At 43.4% G+C, this 26,078-nt stretch overlaps 1 long non-coding RNA gene across 1 annotated transcript; it reads left to right on the plus strand.

Moving 5' to 3' along the window:
* The first annotated feature begins 13,087 nt into the window (after window positions 1-13,087).
* On the plus strand, window positions 13,088-14,791 carry LOC115103644 (uncharacterized). Its single transcript, XR_003859620.2, has 3 exons — window positions 13,088-13,212; window positions 13,313-13,439; window positions 14,151-14,791. It is a non-coding gene; the product is annotated as an uncharacterized LOC115103644 (long non-coding RNA).
* Window positions 14,792-26,078: the final 11,287 nt, after the last annotated feature.

A 26,078-nucleotide genomic window follows, 5' to 3' on the forward strand; every position in this document is an offset into this window, starting at 1 on the left:
TTTTTATACAAGTTAAATCTCTATTTTCACAAACATAGTGAAGAGTTCACAACTGTAAATTGTCTTCATCAGACTTCTCTAATCTGAGAACATTGTGTAGAGATTGTTTTGGAGTCTGTGAAAGCTTGTATGGTATATCTGCAGGCTAGTCTAAGTACCCAGATCGAGGAAAATGTATGCTTTTTGTCAAGACAAGTAATTATATTTTCAAGAAATATCATTGCATTCAGAACTCCAAATTGTCTTCAAATCAGACTTCCCTAAGTTTGTGGGAGCCGGTATGGTAGCTTACTCTCTTCCAGGTGAGCCTCTGATCTTTTCTCCTGACTCATCTGATCCAGGGACAGCAGGTGTTATCAGAAGGAGTGTTACCAGTCAGGTCTGATGACCTCTGTGCTGTATCCAGGTCAGTAAGGGGAACCTTTGTATCAGCAGCCCTCTAACTCATCATGAGAGAGCCCAGAGGGACACTCACGGCTCCTTCCTCTACCACAGGAGATGGCCCCTCCTCCCTATTCCCTGTCCCACCTATCCAGTCTTCCATGCACTGTGAACATCTAAAAGATTAAACCTGAAATACCCTGCTCTGGGCGATAGAAAGAGCCTCTTTGTGTTCCTGGGTCTTGGAGTGGATGTGACAGGAAGGTAGCACATCCCCTGATGCCCATGTACCAGGGATGTTTACAGCCACTGGCGCTGTACCTGTCTGTACCCAAAGCACTCGTGGCAAAATGGGACATTCACATAATGTAAAAAGGTCAGAATTCTTATTTTCCAGGACATATTGTCATCAAAAGAACTCAGATCCTGTGTGCTTGTGTTACGAATCCCTAATGCTACAGCAGCTATGACGCTCAACACTGAACTATACCACTAAAACAATCTGCATGAGCGGCATGGGTGTCAGTAAAGACAAATCCTGGACGAGCCCCCACTTATGTTACGAATCCCTTTTGGCCCGACAGTCTAGGGGGGGATGGTAATGAGACCCGCAACATAACTCTTGCAATTTATAATAGTGACAAAGTAAAAGTGAGAACGGAATAACCACGACAACTGAAATCTACCGTCAAACTCAGGGTTTATTGTAAAACACACGGTAAAGGGGGCAGAAGAAAAAGGGGCTGAGCTGGACCCAAGGAAAGAAACAATAATTATTCAAAAACACCCCTAAGCTAGACTAGCCTACTTTAACAACAGCTAACTAACTAACCAAAAATACAGTGGGTGGTCCGCCCAGTTCTAACTAGTGTATTTAACAAAGTTTACCTACGGGTAGTGTATGCCCATGGGCGACTTGTCTTGGTTTCCCCTTTTCCCACCAGCAAACAAACAAACACCATAACCAAAACAATACTCACAGGTGATGACAAAGTGCTATGGAGGTGCTCAAACAAAAGAGAGGTCAATACACAAAGAGAGCGTGACCTACAGACATGGCATTTACAGAGCGATTGACCTCTAGAGCAAACAACTGATGGGGTTTTTAAACCAAGGGAAAGGAACTGTGATAGGGTAGGAAACAGGAGGAGGTGTGTCTTCTGATTGATGATTGGATTGGTGACTGATTGGGGAGTGATGATTTTCACCTGTGAGGGGAGAAGGAGAGAAAAGAACACAGGATACACACACACACACAGCTTGTTATTCCAATGTTACACAATCCTATCAAAATTTCAAATGCTTTTTGATCTTTCAGATTTCATTACATTAGTGCTGATCGATGTGTACTTTTTGAGGTCGGTTCGGTTTTGGTTAGATTATACAAAAAATCAAGATTTTTCCATTTTGGTTTCAATTATTTTTTTAAACATTAAATGCACTATGCATTATGTGGGTTGAATGCTGTAACAACTCAGAATAAAACAAAAGTCCCATGATGGTTGTGAGTGTCCATTACTGCTTATCACTTATTAATCATTTATTCACATTACTTTATTCAACTATTTCAGTTGTGTATATTACATTTGTTTTATTTGATGACTTTATTATTTAATTCCAAGTCATCTCATGCCTATAGAGCTGCTGCCTATGCTGTCTGACAAAATGACTATTTTAGTAGTCCTTCAAAGTAAATAAGGCATACTTTTATGAATACCAACTATCAATCACTTAGGTCATGTGCTTTCAGATAGAGATACCGAGCGAAGCAAAAGAACGAACGAAATGGAATTCAATTAATTTAACCAACAGTCAGGTCAATTAGTTGTTAAAAAAACAAAATTGTGGTTAACCGCTCAGCGCTACATGACATTGACCATTCGTAATTGTTGTGTTGAAAGTAGTAGTCTAGTCGGTCAATGTTTCTATTCATATATGATGTGTAATAGGACCTGGGGGCTAGACAGCTATTCCCAAAAGCATTTAAGTCTAAGTTCTTAGTTAGAACCATCTGATCCTATAGTCCTATGGTGAATTTAGCCTTAAGATGCGTTTGGGAAACCACCGGGCGAGCCCCCGGGTCCTATTACACATCACATGTGAATGGAAACATGTTAAGTCACTCCTCCCTGCGCCACCAATTACTGTTGAGGTCAGTGTATGTCTACTATATGTGAGCCTGTTTCTGTGTGATTTACAGTGTTCTGCTGCATGACCACAGGTCCCTTGAGTTATGTTCATATTTGTTTGTGTATGGCTTTTATTTTCAGTGCTGAACACAGTCAAAGAGGACCATTTTTGCACAAGTGTTTACATTTTCACCTCCAGACTGCTTTTCAGTCACTGCAGGCCTCCCTTTATGGTCTCAAACTGGTCTTGAATGTAAAAAAAACTAAAATCATGGCCTTTACCAGAGCTAGAACTCTGCCAGAGAACGTTAGCATTGTCACATCTGGTGGCTTATTGCAAAAGTGTCATCCTACAAACACCTAGGTATTTTGTTGGATGACAAGTTGTCCTTTAAAGTTCATGTGGATAATCTTGTGACAATGCTTAAATTGAAATTTAGTTTTTATTTTCTTAATAAGGCTTGCTTCCCGCTTATTGCTAGAAAGAAGCTTGTTCAGGCCACTTTTCTCTCTGTCATTGATTATGGTGACTTGTTGTATATGCATGCAACCTCCTCCGTCTTACAGAGACTGGACTCTGTTTATCATGCATCCTTGTGCTTTATTACAAATGCCAAGTCACTCACCCACCATTGCACATTGTACCAAATGGTAGGTTGGACTTCACTTTATATGTGCAGAAAGATACATTTGTATGTGTTCATCTACAAAGCCCCTTTGGGTAAACTCCCTCTTTACTTCTGTAGTCTGGTCTCCTTCACCACCAGCAGTTACCATACCTGATCTGCTAGGTGGTTGCTACTTAAAGTCCCCAGGACATTCACAGTATTAGGCAAGACTGCCATCTCTTCTTGTGCACCAAAGGCATGGAATAGTCTACAATCCATGCTTCACCTAGATATGTTAGTGCCACTGAATTCATTTAAAATATTGATGGGAGACTCTGTTACGGAGGAGTGTAAATGCTTTTTTTGGGCTGGATCATGTTCTGTTGTATTGTTGTATATTTTAATTCTGTAATGTATTGATTGTTGCTGCCTTCTTGTCCAGGTCTCCCTCGAAAAAGAGACTGGGTCTCAATGGACTTTTCCTGGTTAAATTAAGGTTAAATAAATAAAAACCTGGACAGCTACACAACTCATTCTGTCAGAGGAAGTGCTGGTTCCCGAAGCTCTAAATATTTAATGGGTAAGAAAACATAGATATGTATGACTGACAGCCCAAACCCAGATGTGTAGGGTATGGATGGACTTTTAAGGGTTAATGTATCCCCAGGCTTTTTCCAATGTCTTTGTCCAAAGCATCATTAGTACCAATATGGAACAGTCTTCAACTGTTCCCAGTCACCCTAGTCATAGACTGTTCTCTCTGCTACCGCACGGCTAGCGGTACCGGAGTGCCAAGTCTAGGTCCAAGAGGCTTCTTAACAGCTTCTACCCCCAAGCCATAAGAGTCCTGAACATCTAATCGAATGGCTACCCAGACTATTTGCATTGCCCCCCCCTCTTGCTACTCGCTGTTATTATCTATGCATAGTCACTTTAATAACTCTATCTACGTGTACATATTACCTAAATTACCTTGACACCGGTACCTCCTGTATATAGCCCCGCTATTGTTATTTTACTGCTGCTCTTTAATTGTTTGTTATTTTTGTCTCTTACTTTTTTTTAGGTATTTTCTTAACTGCATTGTTGGTTAATGGCTTGTAAGTAAGCATTTCACTGTACGGTCTACACCTGTTTTATTCGGCTCAGGTGACAAATACAATTTGATTTGATTTGAAAATGTGCAGTTTTGTCACACAACACAATACCACAGGTGTTTCAAGTTTTGAGGGAGCATGCAATTGGCATGCTGACTGCAGGAATGTCCACCAGTGCTGTTGGACAGAAAATGTCATGTTAATTTCTCTACCATAAGCCGCCTCCAACGACATTTTAGAGAATTTGGCAGTACATTCAACTGACCTCACAACCGCAGACCACATGTAACCACGCCAGCCCAGGACCTCCACATCCAGCTTCTTCACCTGTGGGATCATCTGAGACCAGACACCCGGATAGCTGATGAAACTGAGGAGTACTTCTGTCTGTAATAAAGCCCTTTTGTGGGAAAATCTCATTCTGATTGGCTGGGCCTGGCTCCCAAGTGGGTGGGCCTATGCCTTCCCAGGCACACCCATGTCTTGGCCCATGCCCAGTCATGTCAAATCCGTAAATTTATAATTTATTTAAATGTATCATTTCCTTATATTAACTGTAAGTCAGTAAAATTGTTGCATTTATATTTTTGTTCAGTGTTGAATACAGAGTACAAGGGCTATTCAACATTCATCTGCAAAATCTGTAAAGTCTAGCGGGACTCCTTGAACTATATCAATATTCACAGAAGGTCATATCGGGTGGAACTTGAGTTAAAATATTGATATTGAAAAAGTATTTTCTAACAGCCCAAAGTTTACACTGAAATGTCTGTGGTTTGACCAGCAGCAGTTTCATACTGTGTTGTTTTGCTACTCTATTTCAATGAAGAAATTATTCAGAAAAGTCTGAGAACATAAAGTCAGAGCTGTTGTTTTTCCATTATATTTTATTAAACAAATTGTGACCAAGTTTTTCTGTGGAACATGTTGAGGGAGGTTACTCCAGCACACCAGACACATGTTTAGTTTCCCCCTCAAACATTTGAAAGAATATCTATCAAAACTTTGGGATCATTACATACAAATAAAGCTGCACATTACTTCTGATTAAATGAAAGATGGACAAATTCACAGTCACCTCACTACCACTTAATCAAAAGTTGCCTAGTTCTCTTTAAGACCCCATGGCCACTGAGCCAGTATAATTAGGTCATTATAATGTTTTGAAAAATATTATTCCTCTGAATGTGAGAGAATCTAGTGCTCCGTCTATGACTGATCTCAGCCTGTGCCGTTAAAATAGCCTGTTCTGACTAGGAACCATTAAATGATCTGACATCGTAAGATAAAGCTCCCCGTGACCTCTGCTTCTCTCTCTTTCGTTTAGATAATGATCTGAACTGATGTGATGTCCATGGCGCCCAGCAGTTTGTCATAGCATCGCCATTTTCATTTGAATTACTTTGTAATGTTCAAAAACATGTATTCAATCCACAGAAATACATACAGTGGTAAAACTGTATGTGTGCGGACTTCCACACCCATTTGCCTCTGCCCTCCTAGTCCTCATACAAACCTTCCCCAATCACCATAGTAGTAATGCAGTACAGTAGCTCTGAGACAGTTCTCACAGACAACATACACGTCTTTACAGTACCAATCAGCAGTTGAAACAATAACAAACCATTCTCCTGCCACTGTTTCGGTAAAAGGCTGAGGGATGGGGCTGGAGAAATGTAAGCATTCAAATTCATAGATATTAGCTATGGATGCAAGGACTGACCTTCTATGATATCAAAATTATACTTTAACATTTTGTTTTTACATAAAAGACTGGGGAAACACCAGCAAATCAGCTACAAGTGATTTTCATTTTGGAAATCTGTTTCAAAGTATTCCCACGCATAATAGATATATACAGTGCCTTGCGAAAGTATTCGGCCCCCTTGAACTATGCGACCTTTTGCCACATTTCAGGCTTCAAACATAAAGATATAAAACTGTATTTTTTTGTGAAGAATCAACAACAAGTGGGACACAATCATGAAGTGGAACGACATTTATTGGATATTTCAAACTTTTTTAACAAATCAAAAACTGGAAAATTGGGCGTACAAAATTATTCAGCCCCTTTACTTTCAGTGCAGCAAACACTCTCCAGAAGTTCAGTGAGGATCTCTGAATGATCCAATGTTGACCTAAATGACTAATGATGATAAATACAATCTACCTGTGTGTAATCAAGTCTCCGTATAAATGCACCTGCACTGTGATAGTCTCAGAGGTCCGTTAAAAGTGCAGAGAGCATCATGAAGAACAAGGAACACACCAGGCAGGTCCGAGATACTGTTGTGAAGAAGTTTAAAGCCGGATTTGGATACAAAAAGATTTCCCAAGCTTTAAACATCCCAAGGAGCACTGTGCAAGCGATAATATTGAAATGGAAGGAGTATCAGACCACTGCAAAATCTACCAAGACCTGGCCGTCCCTCTAAACTTTCAGCTCATACAAGGAGAAGACTGATCAGAGATGCAGCCAAGAGGCCCATGATCACTCTGGATGAACTGCAGAGATCTACAGCTGAGGTGGGAGACTCTGTCCATAGGACAACAATCAGTCGTATATTGCACAAATATGGCCTTTATGGAAGAGTGGCAAGAAGAAAGCCATTTCTTAAAGATATCCATAAAAAGTGTTGTTTAAAGTTTGCCACAAGCCACCTGGGAGACACACCAAACATGTGGAAGAAGGTGCTCTGGTCAGATGAAACCAAAATTTAACTTTTTGGCAACAATGCAAAACATTATGTTTGGCGTAAAAGCAACACAGCTCATCACCCTGAACACACCATCCCCACTGTCAAACATGGTGGTGGCAGCATCATGGTTTGGGCCTGCTTTTCTTCAGCAGGGACAGGGAAGATGGTTAAAATTGATGGGAAGATGGATGGAGCCAAATACAGGACCATTCTGGAAGAAAACCTGATGGAGTCTGCAAAAGACCTGAGACTGGGACGGAGATTTGTCTTCCAACAAGACAATGATCCAAAACATAAAGCAAAATCTACAATGGAATGGTTCAAAAATAAACATATCCAGGTGTTAGAATGGCCAAGTCAAAGTCCAGACCTGAATCCAATCGAGAATCTGTGGAAAGAACTGAAAACTGCTGTTCACAAATGCTCTCCATCCAACCTCACTGAGCTCGAGCTGTTTTGCAAGGAGGAATGGGAAAGAAATTCGGTCTCTCGATGTGCAAAACTGATAGAGACATACCCCAAGCGACTTACAGCTGTAATCGCAGCAAAAGGTGGCGCTACAAAGTATTAACTTAAGGGGGCTGAATAATTTTGCACGACCAATTTTTCAGGTTTTGATTTGTTAAAAAGGTTTGAAATATCCAATAAATGTCGTTCCACTTCATGATTGTGGCCCACTTGTTGTTGATTCTTCACAAAAAATACAGTTTTATATCTTTATGTTTGAAGCCTGAAATGTGGCAAAAGGTCGCAAAGTTCAAGGGGGGCGAATACTTTCGCAAGGCACTGTATATACTGTATGTGATCGTATACAAATGTACATTTTAGTCATGAAGCAGACGCTATTATTCAGAGTGACTTACAGTTAGTACATTCATTTTAAGATAGCTAGGTGGGACAACCACATATCACAGTCATATTAAGTATATTTTTCCTCAATAAAGTAGCTATCAGTGAAGTCAGTGCTAGTTCGAGCCCCCTGACATTCCGCTCAAGAAAAATTCATCCCGCGGCTGAAACTAGTCGATGATCCCTGCTATATAGTGTTTGTTTACATTTACTTTGTTTACAAACATTGGAGTAAAACAAACGTATATTTTTGGTTCTGATGGGGTATGACAGTTGAACTAAGCGAATGAGGCATTCACAAGTACATTTTTCAATAATCAATGGGTACATATTATTCATTTATTAGTCCAAAAATGGAGGCAGTAACTGCAGATTGCCCCTTTAACACTCCAGTGAGGGTTAAATATATCACACCAGCTCAGTAGGAAATGTAATGGGCCCCAGGTTACTATGTCAGTTTGGGTTGATGGTGTACTGTACTGAATATAATCCCTTTTGATTAGAGATTTGCTGACAGTGACTCCTCTTTGATTTGACTCCTCGTGAGGGTCAGTTCTGTTCTTAACATAACATTTGGCATGAGCAAAAATGTTTCCAAACTGCCTACGAGGGAATAGAGACCTCATAAATGTCAATGGTATGTTGTTGTCTGTTTGTGTCTGTGTCTGATAGGGCACTACCGGAGCTCTGAGACATGAATGACCTTCCTTTGTCCCTCTCACCCTGTGGAACCTCAGACCCTCACCACGCTGGCTCACATGTGGGTACTTAGGGGCTGTGTGTGTGTGTGTGTGTATGTCTGTGTGATATATATATATATGTATATGTATGTATCAAGTGCTGAGATGTGTTAATCGGTATTGAGTGCCTGCTGGGTGATTTCATTGTCAAGCCCAGACCCTGATGACTGTGTTGCCATGGTACCTGAACAACAGCAGCAGCATCTGAACATCTGAACATCTGTTTGCCACAGGGATCAACATTTCATCTTTATTTTCTTTTACAATTTCTTGCTATAGATGTGAAGATTTTGACAATGCCATAGAAAATATATTGCACAATGCATTTCTGTATCTCTGAAAGTTTCTCCTTGTTGATAAAGGAATGCTGATCAACATTTCAAAGATGGTGTTTCGGTCGTCCTCGTCTAAGGATGTATCATAAACATGCAACATTTTACACTTCTATCCAGTTTATAAGAACACAGACGACTCAATCCTCACTGCCAACACGTCAATACACTCATTAGTTGACATATGAATATGTTTTGAAGAGGCTATGCAAGTAAAGGCTGACAAACATACTAGTCTTATCTCTAATATGTTCTTTGATGAATGCTAACCCTTGACTTGGACCATAGATCACCGCACAGGGGAGGAGGGTTAGGCATATCACTGTGATACATTATGTACATCCAATGCTCTAATATCCTATGAAACCTGTGTAGTTTGTGTGTTTCGAAAATCTGGTCTCTCTCATTTACATTTAAGTCATTTAGCAGACGCTCTTATCCAGAGCGACTTACAAATTGGTGCATTCACCTTATCCCCTGCATCCTGTGTAATGGATTGTCCCACTGAGCGATGAGAACCATGATTGCCTGCGCAGACCAAATGGGACCAGGGGGGATTACTCTGACAACTTGATGTAGGTGTACCTCACCCCCCACAGACAGCAGGCCTCTATATCTATAAAGTTAGAAAGCTGTCTAGCTTTTTTCCATATCTTTTCAATGTCTGGGAAGTGACAGCATGCTGATGAAAGAAATAACAGCACCACTTGTCTGATTCCCTATAGGCTCTAAGTTTCAACAGCTGCTCTGCTTAGAAAACACAGGGAGAGGAAATGTATCAAGAGCAGGCTAGGCAGTTGAACAGAATGGACACACCGTAACCGTGATCCTTGGGTCTTGAAAGAACAACAGACAGGTAAGAAAAAGGTGCTATCTAGAACCAAAAAGGGTTCTTTGGCTGTATCCATAGGAGAACCCCTTGAAGAACCCCTTTTGGTTCCAGATAGAACCCTTTCCGCAGAAGGTAATACATGGAACCCAAAATAGTTGTAAGTGAAACTAAAAAGGGTTCTCTTATGGGGACAGTCACAGAAGCCTTTTGGAAGCCTTTTTTCTAAGTGTGTATACATTGTGACATACAGGTGCTATGTATATGTCCTGAGGTATGGTAATGTAAAGTATTGAGTTGTCAGATTTCAGATGTGTCACCTCTACAGTTATACTCCAGAACAGATGACAAATGAAAGTTTGATCAAATGTTTGCCCTTATCCACCTTACTCCCTGAAGAACAGAAGTACTTCCACATTCTTTTTAAAGACCGGAAGGATTTTCATCAATGTTTTATATCTCCTCACATTTAAACCTTCCTGCATATGTCTACATGTCAAAGGTAAACAGACTAAAGCTCACACAGCAGGTGCTTGATATGCAAGGACGGTCCATGTCATGAATCAAGTAAGTATTTTTTAAACCTCCTGTTTTGGGCTAGATGTATCAATGTGTTGTTCATACATTCATACATGCATATTCTATGAGCAGAATTACTGTCTTAACCTCAATTAGCCACGAAATCCCTAGTTTGAAGGTGACTGTTTTCTGGCCATTTAGAATAGTGCGAGCTTGGACCACGTGTGCCAGCCCTTTAGCAATTTGAGTTCCAGTCAATGAGGTTCAGCCCCTTGCCATTTGAGTGACAGCTAGCAAGAGGCCTGCCCAGCATTATCAAATGAAGTTGCAGGGTGGACCAACGGCTCAGTGGACACAGCAGAGAGAGCAAGAGATGGAGAGAGCGATGACGTGGTGCAGCTATCTGCACATATATGAGGTAGTATGCAATTTTCCGGGACCATTTTTGGCTTGTGAGCGCTACTTTCAGAGCTACTAGCTAAAAAGTATATTTAAAATGTTAAAGAGCTCCTATTACAAGATTATAGACAGTCCTTTTATCTCTCATCAAGTTTTCAATGACCTAGGTTTCAAAGCCGCTAATGCTCACGTTGATCTAGAAGAAAGATTTATTCCATTCGACAAGCATCGAATGGAGCAAGACCTTATAGGATGATGTAAAGTATGTGGAATTGAACGTTGAGGCTGAGTGACTGAACAAGATTTGATTGGGTGAAGCCTGATTCTGAATGAGGCTCAACAGTAGGCCCCGGGTCTTTCATAACAGCATGGTTACCTCACAACTGCTGTTGGTCACCATGGAGACCCTATACAGCACATTTATGATCAAATTTATTTATGATCAAATTTATTTAGAATCTCTCTGACTAGCCCTAGATGGATGCTTCCCTATAGCCCTACATTTTTCTTTCTTGGAAAAACAAATAAACATGGAGATGACCCTAGGATACAGTAAACAACACCTACTTACATCTGTCTTTCAGTTTGAAGTGGGGATAATGATCCACCCCAGAGCCCTGAAGAGGCTCAGTCTACAACATGTTTTGTAACCACACTAGAAAACATTGGATAATGTTGATTGCAGGGACTCCCAAGAATCACAGCAGGGCAGGCAAAGCTGGGCATTAGAGAGTGTTTTTCTCCTCCAGGCCTCATGACCAGTTTCTACATAACGTCCACTGCTTATATCCCTTGATGCTCTGTTATGAAATACCTGGTTCTACCAGGTCACGGTGGACTTACTCCATGTTCCTTCCCTGCTAGATATAACCTCAGGGAAAGAGCTTGGCAGGATATATGAAGGCATATGCATACTGCTATGGCACATTTAATGTGGAGAGCTATTGGAGGTCAGATCATTAGCATGCTAGTTTGACCCAAACAACTTTAGGGAGTAAGGTCCAAACAGTACCATCCGAGAATCAAAATAATACATATGTCTATATACACTGAGTGTACAAAACATTAAGAACATCTGCTCTTTCCATGACATTGACTGACCAGGTGAATCCAGGTGAAATCTATGATCCCTTATTAAGGTCCCTGATTAAATTCACTTCAATCAGTCTAGATTAAGGGGAGGAGACAGGTTAAAGAAGGAGTTTTAAACATTGAGACAGTTGAGACATGAATTGGGTATGTGTGCCATTCAGAGGGTGAATGGGCAAGACAAAAGATTGAAGTGCCTTTGAACGAGGGTATGGTAGTAGGTTCCAGGCACGGTTTGTGTCAAGAACTGCAACGTTGCTGGGTTTTTCACAGTTTCTTAATATTTTGTACACTCAGTGTATAGTTCTGCTTGAGAGGCTACCAAGATCGATGGACTAGGCTTGAGTACACAAACATGGCTATCATATTTTATATTCCACATGAGCCCTCATGGCCATGTATCTGTTAGTAAGGGTCACATTTATGTATTTATTCATAGCTATATAATGCCTTGTATAAAATGTCATAATTGGCAGGGAATATAGTTTCACTGTAAAAACACATTCTAATCAAAGCTCTATCTGGTCAACTAGAAGAGGATGGACTAGATTCCCCTGCAAATGGCTGCTTCCTCTCACGTTTTTTTCCTACATAAAGAGGTTTTCTTTGCCACCTTCCTTGCCTTTGCTTGCTCTTGGAAAATATCAATTGGAAACATGGGACAACCGTGTTTTGTAATCAAGGGTTAGTTCTGTCCTACTACTTTCTACTCTTGTCACTTTCTCTCCGTCTGGTGTTGCACCATTGGGTTTGAGGGCAATGTTACCAGGATATTGTATTCATACTTTAAATACTTTTATCTAGGTATATATAAATGATAAGCTTAACAAATAATCACTTGAGGGTTTAGTTGTGTAACAATGCAATGCACAGGCTAGAGTAAAAACGACTCCAGGATCTGTCATTTAGCTGTAGGGTACTGATTTTGCCAGCACTATATAATCTACACTGGGTCACAGCATGGCCTAAGAGTGACCCACTTAGTGTTTGTTGACCCTGGTCATGTGATAGGGAATCTGTGATGATTCATGTCTGACTCCGCTCAACAGTCAATGAGTTCAGCCTTACTTAATGAGCTTTCACCTGCAGCGTCTTGTGTGACTGCCTGCCTGCTGCCTACTGTGCGCGCGCGCGCACACACACACACACACACACACACGGTCAGCATGATCTGGTTGAGGTCTGGACTGGAAGCACTGAACTAAATTGCTAATACACTGAAGTGCATTATGGTCCCAGTGCATTGTCCACACATAATGAACTGATCTTTGTTTGGGTTCCGAGGCACATCCCCTGATACTGTTTGACTGTCTAATGTTGCGAAATAATGAACCGTGTTGTCGTGATGTCAGCCACTTGCATGTGTCAATGGGTTGCTATTGCCACACACTGTGTTATCAGCAGTAGCCCGTTGGCTTGGTTGGGACATTATGACCACAAAGATTGTAGATGTATTGTTGTACACTCATGTAGCCTTTTTCTGAATGGATCTAAAGTAGGGACAGAACTGAAAAAAAAAGACTTTCCTCCGTGTGAATAAGGTACTGTAGTTACTTGAACTTATCCCCTGAGTGCGGTTTACTGATTTAGATTGAATAACAAGAAATGTGATTTATGATTTATTTCTTTGCCATACTGCAGGAATGTCATCCTTTTGTGAAGAACCTTGGCAGACTCAATCAAGAGTTTAAGGGATTATCCCCTCAGGTGTCATGCGTACAGCACGAGGGCCACCCATGCTGTACGCAAAATGTATACACACATGACTGTAAGTGGCTTTGGATAAAAGCGTCTGCTAAATGGCATAATATTAGTTGTAATGTGCTGTCTATCATGTCTCTTGCCCCCACTTATACAGCTCAAGTATATAAATAATTTGACTGCATCCGTTTGATAGCGGCCCAGCTGCACTCGTCACAGCCACTCAGCCAGATGGCTCAGCTAGGCGCTGTCAGAAAAAAAAAAATTAGGGCAGAGGAGCTGGATTTGGCCATGAGAGCATCACGTGTGTCACTTAACCATTATAACACAAGGGGAATTAGATGGTGTGTCATTTCAACGTGGTCACTAATACTGTAACATGCTCATAAAAGCTTCCCACCACAAGCACATTGGCCAGACATATTGTGTTGTGTGTGATTGAGAGGGTGGAGGATGTCCATGAATCTGAAGTGGTTTAACCTGTAGATGTAGAAGCTCATGGAATACTGACGTGTTTAAGATTTTCAACACAGAGGAACAAAGCACGTGGTTTGACCTTAGCTCTCTGCAATATAGACCTAGCTGTATGACCTGTGTGGGTTATGAGGCTTTGTGAAGATCAGTATGTTGACAGAGGTCAGGGCCTCTGACCTACATATTCAGCTCTGTTATGGAAAGAAAGAAAGATGCACATGTGTTGCTTAATCAGGGCCTTTAACAGGTATATGCTCTTAACCGTCACCTTATGTTCCTGTCTTTGACATCCACTATCCTCAAGGATCAGTATCCACTGTATGGTTGTCACGACTTCCGCCGAAGTCGGCTCCTCTCCTTGTTCGGGCGGCATTCGGCGGTCGACGTCACCGGCTTTCTAGCCATCGCCGCTCCATTTTTCATTGATCCATTTGTTTTGTCTTGTTTTGCACACCTGGTTTGCATTTCCCAACCACACTGCATGTATTTATTCCTCTGTTCCCCCTCATGTCGTTGTGTGACATTGTTTGTGTTTACGTGTCATGTTTGACGCGCCAGACTGGTGTTCGTATATTCCGTGTTTTGTCACGAGGTATGTTTATTTGTGTCACGTTCTGACCTTTATTTCCTTTGTTTTGTCATTATTTAGTATGGTCAGGGCGTGAGTTGGGGTGGGCAGTCTATGTTTGTTTTTCTATGATTTTGGGATTTCTATGTTTTGGCCTAGTATGGTTCTCAATCAGAGGCAGGTGTCATTAGTTGTCTCTGATTGAGAATCATACTTAGGTAGCCTGGGTTTCACTGTTTGTTTGTGGGTGTTTGTTTCCGTGTCTGTTTTTTTCACCACATGGTACTGTTCTGGTTTTCGTTCGTTTCACGTTTATTGTTTTTGTATCAGTTGTGTTCATGTTGAGTATTTCTTATTAAAAGAACCATGAACACTTACCACGCCGCATATTGGTCCTCCGATCCTTCTCGCCTCTCCTCTTCAGACGAAGTGTGCGCCTGTTCACAACTCTCTGCTCTCCTGCACCTGACTCCGCTACCAGTACGCACACCATTGACAGAGGTGTATGTATTTAAGACCTGCTTTTAGGCAATGAAGCTCATCTCAACCAAGAGCTTAATACAGGGGAGATGGATGCTGTTCATCCATGATGCATAATGTAGCCAGGGCACAGCTAAGAGAGATTGATGATTATCACAAAAAAACTTATGATAGATTTAGTGCTGTTGTTGTGAGCAATACAGTCTTTCATGCATTGTGAGGGCTGTTTTTGCAGCTAGAGGATGTCGTCCTCTGATGTGAGATGATGTTAAGTTGCAGCTAAGTGTTCTAGGCAAGATTTTCTTTTTATTAACCTCTGCCCTTAGATTTGAAGCTTACATTGTGCACATAACCATGCAGGACTCTTATCCCTCACGCCCAAAGCCTGGAAAGCCTAGTGTTGTGTACATCAACATGCTGTTATTTGGAATTTAATGATGTTTGTCTGCTCATTTAAATAAGGTCTTCGTTGCCGTTTATTGTTGGGCACGTAGCCAGGTTCCTGAGGAGTCATTCACAATGCCCTCCATCCCACAATGAAAGACACGACTGGCTCTGAGTGATAAGAATGTGCTAAAGACATTGGAGACATCGAGAGGGGAGAACGCTTATATAATAGGGTGGAGGGGATACATTTGTTAGCTTCTTCAGACAGATTAGTCTTCTCGTTTCAGCAGTAGGCTTTCCAAATGGTACATTTTTCTCACGATTGTATTTAGAAATTTGCGAAAGGCAAACTGACAGCCACAACCAACCAAAGAAACATAATCCATAGATTGCAGTTCCCATTCAAGGCAGGACTGGCAGCCATTGCTAGTGAACCCATGACTAACAGTCACATTGCGAGGGTTAGAGGTTCCAAAACCCTTCTATGGATTATATGTCTATGGCCACAACAAGGGGCGTTATGCACCCATTATTTTAGAGGGGGCACAAAGTCTGTGTGGATGGATGGGGGTGGTCCGCAGGGGGGCTGATCCCCCCCCCCCCCGTCCAGAAGATAGATCATTTAGCATTTTTCAAACAACTGTAACAGCTTTTTCCTGTGAACTCCAACCATAATCATTATGCCCAATTCTATGTAAAAAAATATGTATATTTTTCTGCGTAGGTTATCTAAGCATACCTTTTTAACCTGTTCAATTGTAATTTTAGTTGATGAACATTGATTATTTGAGAACTTATTTTCCTTAATAGTTTAGTACAACTGCAACACTGGTGTAGAGTATCATTACCCTAAATATGCTTCTATGCATTTTTGCTGGGTAAAAGATTAAATCTGGGTAAAAGATTGAAAGGAATGTCTTACTTAGTAATTGCTTGCTTTTCTAAAGTCTAGCAAACCTTGCCAGAAGGAATGCCAGCTAAGATAGTTAGACAAGCAACTCTGACTTGATTGATAGCCTGAAATTGTTTGGTAGCTAGTTATTTAAGAGGCTGGGAGATCGGGAACAGATCTAGCTGGCTAGCTAAAGCCAACTTCATAAGATTGCCAGGAGGCTATTATTACAGAGAAACAACAAAACGTTTTTGTTTTATCTTTCATCAAGAAGGAATCAATAGGCTACATAGCTTGATCAAATTCAGGTTGGAGTGAAAAGCTACAGGACGTAAGCTCTCCAGGAACTAAAAATGAAACGCTGAAATGTCTCGAGTCAATGTATTTAACCCCATTGTTATGGCAAGCCTAAATAACTTCAGGAGTAAAAATGTGCTTTTCCCATAAGAGTCTAAGCCCTGTCTAAGGGGGGGTTCTACTAAGCTATATGGAATTGTTTAAGATATTTGACCTATTTGATTTAGGTTTTTAAGACCCCTTGAAGTATAAAAAAAATCTACATTATTATTGATGAAAAAGTATTTTTGGCCTTACTGCTATTAGCCCATTCAAACGCATTGAATAACAGATTCACTACATGGAACAACAGATAGTCCCCCCAAAAACAAGTCACATAATAAGTTGCGTTGACTCACTCTGTGTGCAATAGTTGTCACGTCCTGACCTTAGTTCCTTTTTTATGTCTCTATTTTAGTTGGGTTGGGCATTCTATGTTTTGTATTTCTAGTTTTGGCCTGGTATGGTTCCCAATCAGAGGCAGCTGTCAATCGTTGTCTCTGATTGAGAACCATACTTAGGCAGCCTGTTTTCCCACTATGGGTTGTGGGTAGTTATTTTCTGTTTAGTGTTTTTGTTGCACCTTACAGAACTGTTTCGTTTTTGTTGTGGTTTCTCCTTTGTTATTTTTGTGTCCGGTTTAATAAATATAACATGAACACTTACCACGCTGTGCATTGGTCCGATCCATCCTATTCCTCATCAGAAGAGGAAGACAATCGTTACAATAGTGTTTAACATGATTTTTGAATGACTACCTCATCTCTGAAATGGAATAGAGCTAAGCACAGGCAAAATTGTAGAAAACCTGGTTCAGTCTACTTTCCACCAGACACTGGGAGATGAATTCACCTTTCAGCAGGACAATAACCTAAAACACAAGGCTAAATCTACACTGAAGTTGCTTACCATGAAGACAGTGAATGTTCCCTGAGTGGCCGGGTTACAGTTTTGACTTAAATCTGCTTGAAAATCTATGGTAAGAACTGGAAATGGTTGTCTAGCAATGATCAACAACCAATTTGACAGAGTTTGAAGAATTTTTAGAAGAATAATGGGCAAACGTTGCACAATCCAGGTTGGTGTAAAAAGCTCTTAGAGACTTACCCAGAAACATTCACAGCTGTAATCACTGCTAAATGTGATTCTAACATGTATTGACTCAGGGGGTTGAGTACTTATCGAATCAAGATATAACTGTACATGTACTACCACTTCAGAAGCCTTTGTCAAATTATTGACAGTGTGATGAAGTGAGTGAGTGAGGATTTATTGAGCTCTCAGAAGGATTTAGCGTTGAATGCCTGGAAGACTGATACGAAGCACTTGGCAGGATCCATGGGGAGTTCAGCTTAGTGCCGACACTGACGCCTTTTCAGCACCAGCTAGCCTCCATGGAAGAGAGAACTAAGAGCTACAGGTAGTAACGAGTCAACACACACCATCTCAAAAAGAAAGGATTAGGAGTCCCATGTAGATGATTCAGCGATAAAATCAAGCCAGTATAAAATAAAAGGTCCAGAGCAGGTGAATGGCAGAAATACACAGGAGAACTAGAGGGAACAGATTGTAGACTTAATTACCACAGTCACTTCGACTCCCACTAAGCGTTGTTGAACTCTATATTTAAGTCAACAAGCAAAACCATGGCAGCTACAGTAAGTGATTGAAAATGAGTTTTCCTCCCTTTTCTAGCAAACATAATTGGACTATGGCATTTGATGTATCTCAGGTGCCAAGACAACAAGCTATTGTCTGCTTCTCAACCTCATACAGAATGGCTAACTGAGTCTGTTAATGGTTAGTCATAGATTGGGGTTGTGCACTCATAGATTGGAGTGCTGTCTTTTTGTGCAGGAGTGTATGGCTACCGGGAGAAATATAATCGTGATGCGTGTATGGTGATGTGCTCTTCCAATAGTAAAACAGGCGTGTTTCTCAGAATTGCCTTGGCGGATGGATGGAAAGAGAAATGTCTTTCTGAGAAGTCATCTCCTTGGCATGTGAGACAGATGAGTGGGAGGGTAGTGGGCTCCCGGGTGTCGCAGCGGTCTAAGGCACTGCATCTCAGTGCTAGAGGCGTCACAACAGACCCTGGTTAGATTCCAGGCTGTATCACAACCGGCCGTGATTGGGAGTCCCATAGGATGGCGCACAATTGGCCCAGCGTCGTCCGGGTTAGGCCGTCATTGTAAATAAGAATTTGTTCTTAACTGACTTGCCAAGTTAAATAAAGGTTAAATAAAATAAATAAATGGGGGCTGATAGGGGATGAAGATGGTTGAGCCTGTGTGTTTGGGTTAATGTTTTCTTGTGTGCCCTGTCAGGATGGTCAGAAGCACACTGTAGGTCATCCCCACCTCCAAACATGAGGCTTGCCAACAAGGAAATTCAATTTAAAGTCAATTTGAAGAGGTGGGCTGAAGCTCTCAGACAAATAACTGTAGAAACTCTTTGTAAGGGGTTTTACAGTGCAGGGTCCTAAATTGTGTAGTTGATTGTTTTTCAGAAATAATACAATGGTTTGGTTTGCTTTTGTGCATGACTTGTAATATCTAAGTGGTGCTCTCTACTTGAATCTGTGTGCCTTCACCCATTCCCTCAATCCCCATAGTTAACTTTACTGGCATTGTGGACAGAGTGGCAGCCTTGGCCAGTCTACAGAACCTTGTAGTGTCAGCTTATTAGATGGTGATTAATGACTCACACTGCAGCCAAAGGACACACTGTGCGGGTCCAAGCTATTGATAGGACATTTGCTCCAGCAGTACAATACAGCACTACTTATTAATAAAGCCTGAGACCACTATAGATGGTTTTGACTTGGAATAACTTTCATTCACATGTTGGCACATGCAATATGGCACATGTTGGTGTGTGTGTGTGCAGTGCATGCGTCAGTATGCCACTCCGTTTTCATACAGTATCACATGGCTGAGCTGCCTGGCATGCAGAGACTACTGTGTGGGCGCACCCACTTCGCCTGCTATTTTCAGCTCCCTAACCTGGCGTGTCGTGTCTGTGTGTGACTGACAGCAGAGTAGACAGCACAGTAAAACTTTTAAAGGGTTATACAAATAGGCAGTTCATTTCTGTATATGTCAGACATGGTGCCAGGATAAAGTGACGAAGGCGGCAGTTGAAATCGGGGAGGTGCCACAATTTCTGGGGGTTCTTGCTTTGGAATTATGTTGAATTGTTCTTATATCACGACATACTACAATAAACAAAGTTCAAATGCAGAGACTCCGAGATCATGGATTGAGTGCTTTTGAAGTGACAGGTTGGTGTTAAATCTATAGCCTACCTCCGCTGCGCTGTATCAGCACAATGGACAGCGCCCTATCCACTAAAGCAAGGCTGTTTGGTAATGAATATAGGCTACAAGATACAGTACATTTACATTTACATTTAAGTCATTTAGCAGACGCTCTTATCCAGAGCGACTTACAAATTGGTGCGTTCACCTTAAGACATCCAGTGGAACAGCCACTTTACAATAGTGCATCTAAATCTTTTAAGGGGGGTGAGAAGGATTACTTTATCCTATCCTAGGTATTCCTGAAAGAGGTGGGGTTTCAGGTGTCTCCGGAAGGTGGTGATTGACTCCGCTGTCCTGGCGTCGTGAGGGAGTTTGTTCCACCATTGGGGGGCCAGAGCAGCGAACAGTTTTGACTGGGCTGCGCGGGAACTGTACTTCCTCAGTGGTAGGGAGGCGAGCAGGCCAGAGGTGGATGAACGCAGTGCCCTTGTTTGGGTGTAGGGCCTGATCAGAGCCTGGAGGTACTGAGGTGCCGTTCCCCTCACAGCTCCGTAGGCAAGCACCATGGTCTTGTAGCGGATGCGAGCTTCAACTGGAAGCCAGTGGAGAGAGCGGAGGAGCGGGGTGACGTGAGAGAACTTGGGAAGGTTGAACACCAGACGGGCTGCGGCGTTCTGGATGAGTTGTAGGGGTTTAATGGCACAGGCAGGGAGCCCAGCCAACAGCGAGTTGCAGTAATCCAGACGGGAGATGACAAGTGCCTGGATTAGGACCTGCGCTGCTTCCTGTGTGAGGCAGGGTCGTACTCTGCGGATGTTGTAGAGCATGAACCTACAAGAACGGGCCACCGCCTTGATGTTAGTTGAGAACGACAGGGTGTTGTCCAGGATCACGCCAAGGTTCTTAGCGCTCTGGGAGGAGGACACAATGGAGTTGTCAACCGTGATGGCGAGATCATGGAACGGGCAGTCCTTCCCCGGGAGGAAGAGCAGCTCCGTCTTGCCGAGATTCAGCTTGAGGTGGTGATCCGTCATCCACACTGATATGTCTGCCAGACATGCAGAGATGCGATTCGCCACCTGGTCATCAGAAGGTAGATAGGGTCATTCACCTATAACAAACATCCTACTATATGTGACTGCAGCCATACACACTGCTGTCTGGCCAAAATAATGCAAACTAAATGCTGAAAGTAGTAGCCTAGTTATTTATGCATACCAACAAAAATACTGAATAGCACTTTGGCTTAGAATACCAACACAACTGCGAACGAATGAATGAATGAACGAATGGGAACAGAACAAAACAGCAGTACCAAGTAGGCCTAGTAAACAAAATATCAGATGGATAAAGACAGGACACAATCTATAATTAGGTTAGTTACATTAACAGTAAACAAAATATCAGATGGATAAAGACAGGACACAATCTATAATTAGGTTAGTTACATTAACAGTAAACAAAATATCAGATGGATAAAGACAGGACACAATCTATAATTAGGTTAGTTACATTAACAGTAAACAAAATATCAGATGGATAAAGACAGGACACAATCTATAATTAGGTTAGTTACTGTCACGCCCTGGTCTAAGTATTTTGTGTTTATCTTCATGTATTGGGTCAGGCCAGGGTGTGGCATGGGTTTTTTGTATGTGGTGTGTATATATTGGGATTGTAGCTAGTGGGGTGATCTAGCAAAGTCTATGGCTGTCTGGAGTGGTTCTCAATCAGAGGCAGGTGTTTATCGTTGTCTCTGATTGGGAACCATATTTAGGCAGCCATATTCTTTGAGTTTGGTGTGGGTGATTGTCCTTAGTGTCTTTGTTCCTGTCGCTGTGTTAGTTGACAAGTATAGGCTGTTTCGGTTTTCGTTACGTTTATTGTTTTGTAGTGTTTGTGTTATTTCGTGTTTACATTTGTTTGATTAAACATGGATCGCAATCTACACGCTGCGTTTTGGTCCGACTCTCCTTCACCACACCTAGAAAACCGTTACAGAATCACCCACCACAAACGGACCAAGCAGCGTGTCAACAGGCAGGAGCCACAGGAGAAGAAACAAAGGCAGCAACAGCGGCGCAATGAGGATTGGACATGGGACGAGATATTGGATGGCAAGGGTTGCTACACATGGGAGGAGATCCTGGCGGGAAGGGATTGCCTTCCATGGGAACAGGTGGAGGCAGCGAGGAGAGCAGAGGCAGCCGGAGAGAGGAGCCGGCGATATGAGGGAACACAGTTGGCAAGGAAGCCCGAGAGTCAGCCCCAAAAATGTATTGGGGGCGGCTCACAGGGAGTAGGGCTACGCCAGGTAGGAGACCTGTGCAAACTCCCTGTGCTTACCGGGGGGCTAGAGAGACCGGGCAGGCACCGTGTTATGCAGTGGTGCGCACGGTGTCCCCAGTGCGGGTGCATAGCCCGGTGCGGTATATTCCAGGTCCTCGTATCGGCCGGGCTAGAGTGGGCATCGAGCCAGGTAAGGTTGGGCAGGCTCGGTGCTCAAGAGCTCCAGTGCGCCTGCACGGTCCGGTCTATCCAGTACCACCTCCACACCCCAGCCCTCTGGTAGCAGCTCCCCGCACCAGACTTCCTGTGCGTGTCCTCGGTTCAGTACCACCAGTGCCAGCACCACGCATCAGGCCTACAGTGCGCCTCGCCTCTCCTGCGCTGTCTGAGCCTTTCTCCTCTCCTGCGCTGCCGGAGTCTCCCGCCTGTTCAGGGCAGCTAGAGCCTTCTTCCTCTACAGCGCTGCTGGAGTCTCCTGTCTGTTCAGCGCAGCCAGAGCTACCAGCCTGCATGGAGCAGTCAGAGCTGTCAGCCTGCATGGAGCAGTCAGAGCTGTCAGTCTGCATGGAGCAGTCAGAGCTGTCAGTCTGCATGGAGCAGTCAGAGCTGTCAGCCTGCATGGAGCAGCCAGAGCTGTCAGTCTGCATGGAGCAGCCAGAGCTGTCAGTCTGCATGGAGCAGCCAGAGCTGTCAGTCTGCATGGAGCAGCTAGAGCTGTCAGTCTGCATGGAGCAGCCAGAGCTCTCAGTCTGCATGAAGCAGCCAGAGCTGTCAGTCTGCATGGAGCAGTCAGAGCTGTCAGTCTGCATGGAGCAGCCAGTGCCGCCAGTCTGCCCAGTGCCGCCAGTCTGCCCAGCGCCGCCAGTGCCGCCAGTCTGCCCAGCGCCGCCAGTGCCGCCAGTGCCCAGCGCCGCCAGTGCCCCCAGTCTGCCCAGCGCCGCCAGTCTGCCCAGCGCCGCCAGTCTGCCCAGCGCCGCCAGTCTGCCCGGCGCCGCCAGTCTGTCAGGATCAGTTAGATCCGCCATTCAGCCAGGATCCGCCAGTCTGCCAGGATCCACCAGTCTGCCAGGATCCGCCAGAAGTGCCAGTCAGTCAGGATCTGCCAGAAGTGCCAGTCGGCCAGGATCTGCCAGTCGGCCAGGATCCGCCAGTCAGCCAGGATCCGCCAGTCAGCCAGGATCTGCCAGTCAGCCAGGATCCGCCAGATCCGCTAGTCAGCCAGGATCCGCCAGTCAGCCAGGATCCGCCAGTCAGCCAGGATCCACCAGTCTGCCAGGATCCGCCAGAAGTGCCAGTCAGCCAGGATCCGCCAGTCAGCCAGGATCCGCCAGGTCAGCCAGGATCCGCCAGTCAGCCAGGATCTGCCGGAACCACCAGCCAGCCAGGATCTGGTAGATCTATCAACCTGCCTGACTTTCTCTCACTCCCGAGCTTTCTCTCACTCCCGAGCTTTCTCTCACTCCCGAGCTTTCCCTCAGTCCCGAGCTGTCCTTCAGTCCCGAGCTGTCCTTCAGTCCCGAGCTGTCCTTCAGTCCCGATCTGCTCCTCAGTCCAGTGGGGTTCTGGGTGAGGACTACTAGGCCATGGTCGGCGGCGAGGGTGGACTATCCAGGGACGCGAGGAGAGGGGGGACTAAGACATTGACTGAGTGGGGTCCACGTCCCGCGCCGGAGCCGCCACCATGGACAGACGCCCACCCGGACCCTCCCTATTGTGTTGAGGTGCGTTCGAGAGTCCGCACCTTAGGGGGGGGGGGTTCTGTCAAGTATTTTGTGTTTATCTTCATGTATTGGGTCAGGCCAGGGTGTGGCATGGGTTTTTTGTATGTGGTTGTATATATTGGGATTGTAGCTAGTGGGGTGATCTAGCAAAGTCTATGGCTGTCTGGAGTGGTTCTCAATCAGAGGCAGGTGTTTATCGTTGTCTCTGATTGGGAACCATATTTAGGCAGCCATATTCTTTGAGTTTGGTGTGGGTGATTGTCCTTAGTGTCTTTGTTCCTGTCGCTGTGTTAGTTGACAAGTATAGGCTGTTTCGGTTTTCGTTACGTTTATTGTTTTGTAGTGTTTGTGTTATTTCGTGTTTACATTTGTTTGATTAAACATGGATCTACACGCTGCGTTTTGGTCCAACTCTCCTTCACCACACCTAGAAAACCGTTACAGTGACATTAACAGTAAACTAAATATCAGATGGATAAAGACAGGACACAATCTATAATTAGGCTAGTTACATTAACAGTAAACAAACACAGTCTTTTATTAGACTAGTTACATTAACATAATATCAGATGGATAAAGACAGGAAACATACTATAATTAGGTTAGTTACATTTAACAGTAAACCAACACAGTAAAGAAAAGGTGAATGGAGATCCAGGTAACCAAAACAGCCCACAGCCTATTACTGTGAGATGCAGACATGCACAGCTGTCTTGCCAAACAAATATTCCTATAGGCCCGCTTCAGACATGGCGCTCAAGAGTACAGTTGTGGCCAAACGTTTTGAGAATGACACAAAAATAAATTTTCACAAAGTCTGCTGCCTCAGTTTGTATGATGGCAATTTGCATATACTCCAGAATGTTAAGAAGAGTGATCAGCTATTAATTGCAAAGACCCTATTTGCCGTGCAAATGAACTGAATCCCCAAAAAACATTTATACTGCGTTTCAGCCCTGCCACAAAAGGGCCAGCTGACATCATGTCAGTGATTCTCTCGTTAACACAGGTGTGAGTGTTGACGAGGACAAGGCTGGAGATCACTCTGCCATGCGAATTGAGTTTGAATAACAGACTAGAAGCTTCAAAAGGAGGGTGGTGCTTGGAATCATTGTTCTTCCTGTCAACCATGGTTACCTGCAAGGAAACACGTGCCGTCATCATTGCTTTGCACAAAAAGGGCTTCACAAGCAAGGATATTGCTGCCATTAAGATTGCACCTAAATCAACCATTTATCGGATCATCAAGAACATCAAGGAGAGCGGTTCAATTGTTGTGAAGAAGGCTTCAGGGCGCCCAAGAAAGTCTAGCAAGCGCCAGGACCGTCTCCTAAAGTTGATTCAGCTGCGGGATCAGAGCACCACCAGTACAGCGCTTGCTCAGGAATGGCAGCAGGCAGGTGTGAGTGCATCTGCACGCACAGTGAGGCGAAGACTTTTGGAGGATGGCCTGGTGTCAAGAAGGGCAGCAAAGAAGCCACTTCTCTCCAGGAAAAACATCAGGGACAGACTGATATTCTGCAAAAGGTACAGGGATTGTACTGCTGAGGACTGGGGTAAAGTCATTTTCTCTGATGAATCCCCTTTCTGATGGTTTGGGGCATCCAGAAAAAAGCTTGTCTGGAGAAGACAAGGTGAGCGCTACCATCAGTCCTGTGTCATGCCAATAGTAAAGCATCCTGAGATCATTAATATGTGGGGTTGCTTCTCAGCCAAGGGAGTGAGCTCTCTCACAATTTTGCCTAAGAACACAGCCATGAATAAAGAATGGTACCAACATATCCTCCGAGAGCAACTTCTCCCAACCATCCAGGAACAGTTTGGTGATGAACAATGCCTTTTCCAGCATGATGGGGCACCTTGCCATAAGGCAAAAGTGATAACTAAGTGGCTTGGGGAACAAAACATTGATATTTTGGGTCCAATGCCAGGAAACTCCCCAGACCTTAATTCCATTGAGAACTTGTGGTCAATCCACAATAGGTGGATGGACAAACAAAACCCCACTAATTCTGACAAACTCCAAGCATTGATTATGCAAGAATGGGCTGCCATCAGTCAGGATGTGGCCCAGAAGTTAATTGACAGCATGCCAGGGCGGATTGCAGAGGTCTTGAAAAAGAAGGGTCAACACTGCAAATATTGACTCTTTGCATCTTTCTTCATGTAATTGTCAATAAAAGCCTTTGACACTTATGAAATGCTTGTAATTATACTTCAGTATTCCATAGTAACATCTGATAAAAATATCTAAAGACACTGAAGCAGCAAACGATGTGGAAATTGATATTTGTGTC

Source organism: Oncorhynchus nerka, linkage group LG21 (assembly GCF_034236695.1).
Source record: "Oncorhynchus nerka isolate Pitt River linkage group LG21, Oner_Uvic_2.0, whole genome shotgun sequence".
Taxonomy (NCBI): domain Eukaryota; kingdom Metazoa; phylum Chordata; class Actinopteri; order Salmoniformes; family Salmonidae; genus Oncorhynchus; species Oncorhynchus nerka.